The 11,311-nt window shown below is 38.2% G+C and overlaps 1 long non-coding RNA gene across 1 annotated transcript; it reads right to left on the reverse strand.

Annotated features, from left to right (window-relative positions):
* Positions 1-9,871: 9,871 nt before the first annotated feature.
* LOC122975169 lies at positions 9,872-10,946 on the reverse strand. Its single transcript, XR_006400581.1, has 2 exons — positions 10,800-10,946; positions 9,872-10,554 (listed from the first exon to the last, which is right to left on the reverse strand). It is a non-coding gene; the product is annotated as an uncharacterized LOC122975169 (long non-coding RNA).
* Between the last annotated feature and the right edge of the window lie 365 nt (positions 10,947-11,311).

Genomic DNA, 11,311 nt, shown 5'->3' on the forward strand with positions numbered 1-11,311 from the left:
ACTTTTGCATGCAACTGTATTTATGTCTGTGGTTAAAATGGTGTCAAAGCTTTTGAGTCAGTGGCGACACCTGCTGGACACTACTGGTATTACTGGTATTACATCTGTTTAAAGGATCCAATCACAGCTCAGTTTGTGTATTTGTTGGTTGTAGCAGCCTGGAGGTTTTTACATTCTCACTCAATATGTTCTAATTTGACCAGTTTTAGGCCAACTGATAACAAATCAATAAAACTTTATTCCTGTCAGACACTCAGACCTTCATGTTTGGACAGAAAATGAACAGAAATATAAGTGAAGTGATGAGGAGGCGTGTTGGAGAGACTCCTGTCAGTATAATCCTGACTCTGCTGTCAATATTCATCCAGTCGTCTGCTTTGCACAGCTGGAAAATATAAAAACTTCACTTTGACCAAATGATCCAAATCACAGAAACTAAAAAGGTTTTTTTTTTCCAAACTGTCCTTTCTGATCCTCTGATGTATCAGATCCAACATGTACAAACTAATAAAGATGCTTTGCTCTTTTCTTCATTAACCTGTTATACTAGTGTTGGTGTCAAAAGAATGTCTTCGTAATAACCTTTAAAACAATAGAGACCGGAGCCGAAGTATCAAAGTTTAACAGAATTTATTTTCTTGTGCAAGAGGGAGCGTTTCACAATGCAACACACAGGATGAGGTTACAAAGAAAAAGGCTCCTGTACACTGTATAAAAAGCCTACAACAGGTTTTTATACAGTGTAGGTGGGTGTTTCAGTTCTTAATCCGTCAAGTGTAGACTTCATAGATAACATCATGACTGTTTTTTAGTTCTCCTGTTGAGGAGCCAACCTGCAAAACTGACCCCCAGATGACGTGTTCTCATACAACTCTTACAAATATAGTGCTGAACTTCCTTTAACCTTAGCTGATGAATCTGCTGATGTTGCAGTTCAAAACAGGAACAATTCCTCATGATCTGTGTAAAATAGTAGCACACACACAGTGTTATCACAATTTTTTATAACAGCTGGGAAACAAAGGGTGAGAAGAGCTGGACAGATGTTTGCTTTACTTCACAGACTGAAAAACTGAAACTTAGATATAACGTCAACATGTGGTTAATGTTGATGGAAACTGCTGCTTGGGTGTTGCTTTGTGCATTGTAGTATTTTTCAGCCTGGTTGCCAGAATAAAATGTTGGCTTTGTATGTTTCCATGGATACGTTGCATCCCTACATTTCAACATGTGTAATACTAATATCATATCAACATTCCTAAAATGACATAGTTAGAAGCGTTAAAGCGACGTAACTCACATGAGATATGTACGAGCTGACTGTCACACCGGGGAGGAGGAGGGGACGGTGGATGGTTAGAAAGTTAGTTCGATGGAAGAAAATTGGAAATCAGCAGAGAGCACGGTTCGAGACCTCATTTCAACTGACAAAACCGGGTGTTTTCAGTGAAACGTCAGAACATTTGCTGTTGTTTTTATTTTTATTTTTTAAATTTTAACCCAAACCATGATCTTTCCCTAACCATAACCAAGTGGCTTTTGTGCTAAAACCTAACCAGACCTTAAACACAGTGTTGTCACATCATCAAACATCATTATTTAACTGATAATGGCCAACACTGAAACATAGTCATTTAACGTATCCGTGGTTTGCAGAAACGTACAAAGATAATGTTTTATTCTGGCGATCAGGCTGGTGTTTTTAGCTTTGTCAGGTAGAACTCTTGCTCTTGCTGAGTCCAGGACTCTTCACGTCAACCACAATCCTCCACCAGCAATATGAGCAAAGGATTCTCTGCTCAGAGGACATTGGAGTTAATATTTGAAGAGAGTGAGACACAGTGAAGTGAAAGAGGAGGATGTTTCAGAGTAAGAGCATAATGTAGAAATAAGTTCTGAGTATGAAAGTGAGATTTAAGATGATGCACCAGGAGGAGTCCAACAGCCAGCTGCTGGAGGAAATGAATAAAACAATCTAAGTTTGGTTCTCATGTTTCTATTGTTGTTCATCACCTGTATTTGCTTCACGGCTTTGATTATAATTAAAGAAAGGTGAAAATCAATTGAGAATATCAGTTCAAAATAATAAACATCAATAAAAACATTTCAGTTTTTCCTAGATAAGCATGATTTATGCCACCCAAGTCTTTATTGTGGTGGATATTTTACATAAATTATAACTTTATCATAAAGAATGAATGACACTTCCATTGTTAGATGTGATCTAACAGAGTAACTGCAAACATTAATCATATATTAATCATATAATCTGTTGTCACGGTTCTGTCATTGACTCTGGAGACTCTTGTGAGTCTGTCTTTGAATTCCTTGGTTGTCATTGTCCATCAGATGCTCTCATACTTTTTCTGTTTTGAGTTGGACTTTTTGAGGGAGTTTCTGTTATTTCGGTTCCTTTCTTGGTTGGACTGTGCTTGTTGTGTTTTTGGTTTTTATGGTTTCCCTTTGTTTTGTCCTTCTGTGTTCATGTTCTCCTCCTCACACCTGCCCTGCATTATCCTTCATCAGCCCTGCCTTCCTCCCAGTGTCTCTCCCAGTCTGCGCTTGTGTCTGCTCACCTGTTCCCCGTTCCCTTATTAGTTCAGTTAGTATTTAAGTCTTGGTTTGGGAGTCAGTCTTTGTTTGATCCTTTGTTCCGTTGAGTTTGTGTTTCTATGTTCAGCCTGTTTAGTAGCCTGCATGTTTCTGTCATCAGTTCTGCTCAGCCAAGTCAGCTTCTGTTTTTTCCTGCCCAGCCTTGAGAATAAAGGTGGTTTTCTGCAGTCCAGTCTTTCTGGTCTCTGTATTTGGATCCACCTGCTCCGCTATCTATGACAATCTATATTGTTTGGAATGAGATAGACAATATAGATTAAGGAGCTTTGTTATGTAAAACTGTATCTCTGTATTTCTTTCAAAACCCAAATAATGTCCCGGGTCAATTTGACCTGAACAGTACCAAGGGTCGGTTGTCAGAACCTGACAACCAGCATATAGGCAGCAGGTAGCGTGGTAGTCCTAGTGACTCGAGCCCAACAGCAGTACTTGTGAACTGTTAAACAGCACTATTGTGGGAAAACTTCAGATGGGCCAATAAATCTTCAGGTCACCCACAACTTAGTATTAAACTCACAACTTAGTATTAAACTCAAAACTTATAAGAGAAAGACTCAAAGAAATAGATTGGAAGCTGGTAGAGTTCAGTGTGAATAGGTTTACTCTGCATAAAGAGCAATACAAAGCAAACCGAGGCCTTGATCCCGGGATGAAGAACCTAATGAAAAATCATAAAACATTAAATTATATACCTCTCATAACCCCTCCTAATGTGGAGCTTATTTGCTAAACATCACCTTGCTTGATCTTAACACTTTGGTAATAATCCAGACATGACTCAGCTACAGAAAACAATGGTGTCTCTAACATGTATCAGCTGTATTTGGCCTCTTCCACATTTCTCCCAGTACACATGGCCTAGCAGCCTTCGCTCATCACACACAGAAGATTGAAATGTGATATTACTGATCCTCCCCTTCTGTATTCCCTTGGGAACTATCTCTTATAGATGTAAATGTTTTCTTTGCATAGTTACTGGCCTGTTCATGGAAGGACAGTTTTCTACTACAGCACCAAACCAATCGTACCGTACCTAAGCAGCGTGGAGGAAAGAATGATATTAGAAGTGTACTGTGATAGTTGGAAAGGGGAACTAAATGCAAGAACTGAAAGCTGTACAAACAGATGTGACACCATATATTTAAGTATTATTGATTATCTTACAGGAAACAGGTGCCTGCTGACAGTGAAGTGTGACTGTGCATGAGGTGCTCGTGTTGATGGTTGTGTTGGGTGGAGGCTGAAAAAATATAAGGTAAGTGTTGGTGTCCAGTGTGTTCCTCTTGCTGCAGAGCTCAGGGAACAATTATGATTTATTAAAGGCAGTTGGACTGCAGGAAAAATACTGTGTCTGGTATTTAATCACCTTCATCACCTCACGCAGAACTAAATGACAAACGAATACAGCAAGGATATAAAGTGAAGGATAGCAATGGCACACACAAGCACTACCAAGCTCTGGAACCAACCCAGTCTCACATCAGAATGTTTAACAGCTACGTTGGTCCACAATGCAAAACTTATTAGTTTCACAATAACTGACAAAAAAATCTTTATTTCTCAGAATCGAAGGAGAAATAATTAAAACTGATGGTCTTAACATTAACCTCCTATTGTTGAGTTATCAAGGACACTCTTGTGTTTTTGTGTTGAAATGTTAAAATATCATTAAAAGAAAACCTTAACATGGTGACAGTGAGGAAATACTTCCAGGTGGTGGCTCCGCCAGTCAGCCAATCGCAAAGCTTCAAATTCACTTCATTTCCGCCTCTAAAATCTACATTTTTATTGAAATAACATCATCAAACAGTTACATAAAATAACGCAACAACTCAGATAACTACACAACGCAGGTTTCAGCGACAGCAGTGTCCATAGCAACCACCATAGCAACGATAGAAAACTTTGCATCCCTTCACGTTATAAAGTTTGCTGATGATACCACAGTCGTTGGCCTCATCAGCAATGGAGATGAGTCAGCTGACAGAAGTGAGGTGGAGCAGCTGACAGCTTGGTGCAAAACTCAGTGTTTCCCTCAACACTGACAAAACCAGAGAGATGATCGTTGACTTCAGGAACCATCATGCTGACCCCAACCATCATCCTCCACTGACCATCAGTGGTTCTGTGGCAGACCTTCCCACTCCAGCCATGACCATCCTCTACTGAGGAACTATTGAAAGCTTCCTCACTGACTGCATCACTTCCTGGTTTGATAATAGCAGAGCGGAAGAACGACACAGACTGAACAGGATGGTGAGAACTGCAGATCATTGGTGCCTCGCTGCCATCTTTACTGAGCAACCAACGCTGCGTCAGCAGAGCATCCAGCATAATCAATGATCCCTTTCACCCTCCACAGCTTGTTTTCCCTCATGGAGTCAGGGAGAAGATACAGGAGCATTCACTCAAGGACCACAAGGCTACTAACAGATGCAGTCATGTAAATCTTAAGGTGATCATTCTGGATCAGATGCAGAGTGAGCTGTTTTATGTGACTTATATTTTCACTGGCCAGTAAAACCTTTTCATTGACTTTTTAGCTGCTATATTTATTGACTATTTATTGAGTCTTGCACTGTCTTGTACTTATTTTTGTCTAATGTTTTTATGCAAAAGTGCATAAAAATGACCATTAAAGAAAATCTGAATCTGAATTCCTACAATTTTCTGATGAGATCTGAAACAAGTTTCATAATAACCAACAAACTAAACATCATATACATTCACTGAACAAAGATTATGAGAACAAAATGCACATTTCTCACTAGAAATGTCTTCAAAATGCATTTTAATCCTCAAACTATCCTAAAATGTTACATTTTCCACTGAAAATAAAAGAAATGGCAGCCATTTTGTTTGTTTTCACAGACAGACACTTAACAGTCATGTGACGTAGACACAGGCCAATAGAAAAGAATAGACCAAAAAAACCATATAAGCATCTCACAATGTTAGAGGCGTTATTGTTAAACTAATAAGTTTTGCATTGTGGACCAACGTAGCTGTTATACATTTTGATGTGAGACTGGGTTGCTGGAACATATGGAAAAACAGATCTGTGAACACTGGCACTAAGATACGCCTCCTCAGGAGTCTCATCTGGCCAGTTGTCTCGTACGGCTGTGAGACATGGACCCTTAAACTAAAGAAGTTGGCAGCATTTGAGATGTGGACGTACAGACGGACCCTCAGGATATCCTACATTGAAAGGAAATCCAATGATTTCATCCTAGAAAAGACTTCTGGAAACAGTTACCCAAAGGAGACTTTGCTATTTCGAACACATCACACTGGAACACGTTGTGTTTCGCTCCCGAGGCAGACAGACGACAACCTGGACCGACAACATCAAGGAGTGGATCATCCTCACTGCCAGAGATGCAAGAGGTTTGACTGCCAACAGATCACAGTGGAAGAAAGTGGTCGCCGAGGCTCCGGCAGGATGATGATGATGATGATGTTGATGTGGAAACCACTTTAGATCTGAGACTTAGATATAATGCCAACATGTGGTTTCTGTCGATGGGAACTGCTGCTTGGGTGTGGCTTTGTGCTGGGTGTGTTGTTAGTTCTTAGAAAAAAAGAAATAGGCTATGGGTGGGATTAGTCAGTGCTGTTGACTCATACAGTATTTCTACATCCTACGAAACATTTCTTCACAGGCGGTCAATATTTAGAAATGACACGATTTGATCCCATTCTTTGAATCTGTCTAGTCCCCTCAGTAGATGAAATTCATGGAAAGCCTGAAATCAAGAGAAATACAATTTCCCCTAAAAGTCTGCATAAAAAGTCTTCCTCATCATTAAATAATGGATTAATGCTGCACATCAAGGGTTAGGTTTATGGTGCCATAAAGTGCACAATTCCTCTCATTCTACAAATAAGTGTCAATGAAAAGATCTTTATTTCATTTTTATATAGATTGTGACATATTCTGGTAGGTATTATCTGAAACCATAACAAACTACTGTAAGAAACTTTACTAATTAAAGATTTGTAGTTAGTGTAAAGCTGCCACTATATACTATACAACAATAATAATAATAATAATAATAATAATAATAATAATAATAATAATAATAATAATAATAATAATAATAATAATAATAATAATAGCCTTTATGAAGAAATGTCAATTAATTAAACAGTTAGACACCCCAGCAAAAAGTTCCCAAAGAGGCCAACTACAATAAGCACAGGCAGCTGCCCTGCAACCCTGCAACACAACACTACAAGTGAATTATGGTAAATTTTACACACACCCTCAAACAAAAACAACAAAAGTTATTAAAAACTTTGTAATAACTCGAACTGTTTTGATTTTATAAGCCCCGAAAGTTGCAGTGCCACATCGCACCTTACAACGTAAACCAATGGGGGGGGGGGGGGGGGGGGGGGGGGGGTGACAGCTGAATGTAGCTCAGTTTTACAGGATACAGCAGAAAGGTCTATATACTTACAGTACATTATATACAAACTTCGTATGAAGTTTGGTGTTATTAACATTTATTTTACAATAATTGTAGGTCTTATATTTATAATTCAGTAGTGGGGATGACCTATGAGGGGAAGGGAAAAAATGGAGTGAGGGTGACTGTTTAGTGATAAAGTGCTGCAGAAAAATAAAATCAACACTAAAATTTGTAGCTCTGTACTGCAGTTTTTCCTTTATTAGGGCCTGAGCACCTAGCGGTTCACTCACACTCTCCATTCACATATATGAGTATTTTTCTGTGTCCAGTTGCAGTTACTTATTGTCTCTACACACCTGACAGCAGTGTTCAGTGCTGACTTTTTTGTCATGTACATGTGTTCCTAAATGAAAAAAATTAGGAGCACAATGAAAAATGTTCAAGTAACTGTTTATTAAAGACAACAATTTATCACATACATATTTAAATGCTTTGTGTGTGTGTATGTAAATGAAAATTTCTGTTCTCTGTAGGGGTGCTTGATTACGGCAAAAAGAATAATCACAATTATTTTTGCTCGATATTGACATCACGGTTATTTAACACGATTACTTTTTGACTATCATTTTTGGCGATTGCTGATATATGCACATATTTTTTCCCACTTTGCTGAGGAAACTATTACACATGCAAGCATAGATTGTACTGAGTATGATCAAAAAAGACAATATATGAGGGAAGAAGTCAGGAAAACTGGAATTCAGGAGCTCAGCATTAAAACTTTAATGAACCTGTCAAGTGGGTGGAGTAGCAGTTTTTGTTGTTTTTGAGTTTATTAGACAGACAGGATTGATGTGTAGGATTTAATATTTGGTCCACAGTCCGAAGCGGAGGGTGGCAGTAATGTGCCTAATATGCTATAATTTAGCTATCGTTGAAGCGTGTGGCCGTGGCGTGTCGTTGAGTTTTGGTGTTTCGCCATGACAGAGGCAATTGCTATAACTTTAGTGTAAATGCTCCAGTCTGCCCCAAACTTTACATGTTTGATAAGAGTCCCGGCCTGAACACGTCCTCATGACAATGTTCAGTCAGTGATGCAAACTGGCTGAATAGTGCCCCTTATGAAATAGCAGCAAAGCAGCCCCAGCAGCGGGCAAAATAGTGGACAAAGGAAGTGATGTTTATCTCCTTCTTGCACCGTCTGAAGACAACCTGGGTCTGAACACATCTACATGCCTGTGACAGAAGACCTTTGACTGCGCCGCGCCCCGACGTGCACAAGGCACACAAAAGCAGAACAGAAAAGATGAGATATAGTGAGAGAAGGGAGGGGAGGTTCCACGTAGAGAGTTCCTGTGAAATGGTGACCACAGAAAGTTTGTCTCGTCTCTGACAGACTATAAAACCTCTGCAGTCTGACTCCTCTCTGCTCTTCCTGCCTCCTCAGCATCTCAGAGCAAGTGTTCAACACAGGTAAAAACTCTTTGACACACTAACGATGAAATACTTTCAAATATGAAGATCAGGATTTTACACCAGATTCACTTAATAATAACTGAACCTAATAGATGTCTTCATTTATCAATGTATTGAGTTCATTATTATGCAATAACATTATGTTTTAACGTTTTTACAAACTTTATGTATTTGTGTGTCACTATGGTGACAAGCTGTGGCTTTGTGGTGAGCTGTGTGTCTATGGTATTTTTAAAAAGAGACGACCATGAGTCCTGTAGAAATATTAAGGACCTGCTGTCTAACCAAACCTTTTGACCAGCAGTCAGCATGTCACACTTCTTTATTTGTGTATGTTCACGTTGTACAGCTGTTTTCCTGACTGCAGAGATGGCAGTGCCCTGCACAATCATCATGGCTGCTACAGTACTTACAGCCCTTATGCCACCCATCTATTGTTTGGTGAGTAACACATTCTGCTAACAGTGAGGGACATTTTTACATTTACTTTCCACTCCAACATCATGTGTGACAGATCTGTAGACACATCAGAAAAAGTCCTGACAATAACGAGACATGTGCTGTGTGTTTTCTGATTGATGAAACAACATCTGAAGTGTAACTTCATGTTGTGCTTTGTAAAAAAACTTACTGTGATTTTTATAGAAATTAACTGGCAGCAATTGTCAAGTAACTTACTGTAATTTATTTCACAGTAAATTTATAAATTTATTTATAATAAGTATATATTTATAAACAGTAATTTTATGGTACTGTGTCTACTTTTATAGTAGCTGTACGTAACTGTAAAATAAAATACAGTAATTTTACACTACTGTGTAATGGATTACAGCACCAGACATTTTGCAGTAAATTAGATTACTGTTGTTTATATGATGCCGTAAACTTTTTAACCACATAATAATTTCAATAAATGAGTACAGAACCAACTCTCTAAATGACAATTATTTATTAACTGTTAAACAGCAACTACTACATTTTACTTATTTTCACTGTGCACAGGGATTGTGCACCATGTTTACAGAAATCTAATGGCCTTCTTCCATATGGCAGAAATACCCACACTGCAATTATATCTGTTATACACAGTGCAAAAGGTTTTCCCTCAGACAGGACAGCAGAACAAAACAAGTTGTTTACACTTAATGATATAAACTGTAGAAAAAGAGCCTGTTGCCTGCAGTTCTATGTCTACCAGCTCATTTCAGCTGTTTCCTCTTTTACCAATTCTCCTTTGCAATTTATAAAACTGATCTGCTGACCAAACAGCACAAAACATTTCACATAGACCAATGTTTACTGACCAATACTGCAGTCTGTTTCACATTTCCTGCACATGCTTCATAATAAAAGCCACACAGTGATACACCAGTGAGAAGCTTTTAATGTGAAGTAGCAACAGCAAGAAATATTTGGACTGCATGAGCATCAACTTAACACAGTAGATAAGAATATAGTAAATAAGAATGAAGTAAATAAATGTTTTCTTTTCAGTGTTTGCCATAAAAGAAGCAGCGACCATATGCAACTTTCTGTCCTTTAAATATCATTCTATAACAAAGTTTTCAAATGTATATATCACAAACACTAGCAAATATTACAATGACAACATTAAAAATACAATATGTAAAAAGCTTGTTTAAATCTGTAACCACAGTTAAACAAATCCTCATGAAAAAATAATGCTAATGCCAGTTAATGAGCCCACTACAAGTTAAAAAAACAAAACAAAATCAAATCACTGAACTTGATATATATGTAATATAGACACTGTTATTTCCTTAAAACAAAACACTCTCAGGTAATCTAAACATGGATATTCAACTGTGGGAGATGTCACCAGGTACTCAGGTGTCCATAGAGTCTTTAAAATGATGTTTGTGGATGCATATCTATCTGTAAAGAGTCCAACAGCCCACATCAGTCCACTTTGCATCACAAGTCCACTGGACCAAAAGGCTTTGGATGCAGGTCAGAAGCCGCCGGGTGATTTCACTTTGATCCTCCACTGCTGCTTCATGTTCTTCAGCAAACTGGATGACAGCTACTGTAGATGACAAAAAATGTTTTACCATTACCGTCAGTGTTATAACCAAGCTATGATCAAAGCACATGTTTTTAAGACTCAAAGTAAGCTTTTGTAGAATAGGCTACACCCAACAAGATTTTAATTACCTATTGTAACAAACATTTAATACATCTTAACAGCAATCTTAACAATCACAGGGAAAATGCAAGTAAAATTCATCTGAAAGAAATAGGATGTGATGTAAAAATGTTGATGAGCAATACCTTTTGAACAGACTCCAGTGATGTCATTGTTTCCTCCTGATATTCAACTGTGAACGTATAGCAAGATGTGAAGATGGCAGCCAAGGTGGTGGTGAAGTCAGGTCTCAATCAGTAGCATCCATTTAGTCGTACACAGGATCTCAAGTTCAGGTTCTCCTGATGAATAATAATCAAACACTTAATTAACAACAATTCTATCACTTCTAAGTACTGTTTTCTCTGTGAAAACTAAGAAACTTACAATATCATTTGAGTTAGTACATGAGAACAGATCTAAGCCGAGAACAGATCTAAGCAGATGACTGCTGAGATGCTTGTGCTTAAGCCAAAATAAATATAAAATATCTAAAAACAGGCACATAGTATAACAAGCACAACTGCCACAAGAGCTGACTAACTTGGCTTTGTCTGTGGATTTTAAATCTTACCTTGCACAGTGAGACCTGAGATGATGGAGAGACTGAACTCATCAGCAGGAGTGCTCCTCAGCTGTGAGGAGTAGAAATAAGATG

Source organism: Thunnus albacares, chromosome 23 (genome assembly GCF_914725855.1).
Source record: "Thunnus albacares chromosome 23, fThuAlb1.1, whole genome shotgun sequence".
Taxonomy (NCBI): Eukaryota; Metazoa; Chordata; class Actinopteri; order Scombriformes; family Scombridae; genus Thunnus; species Thunnus albacares.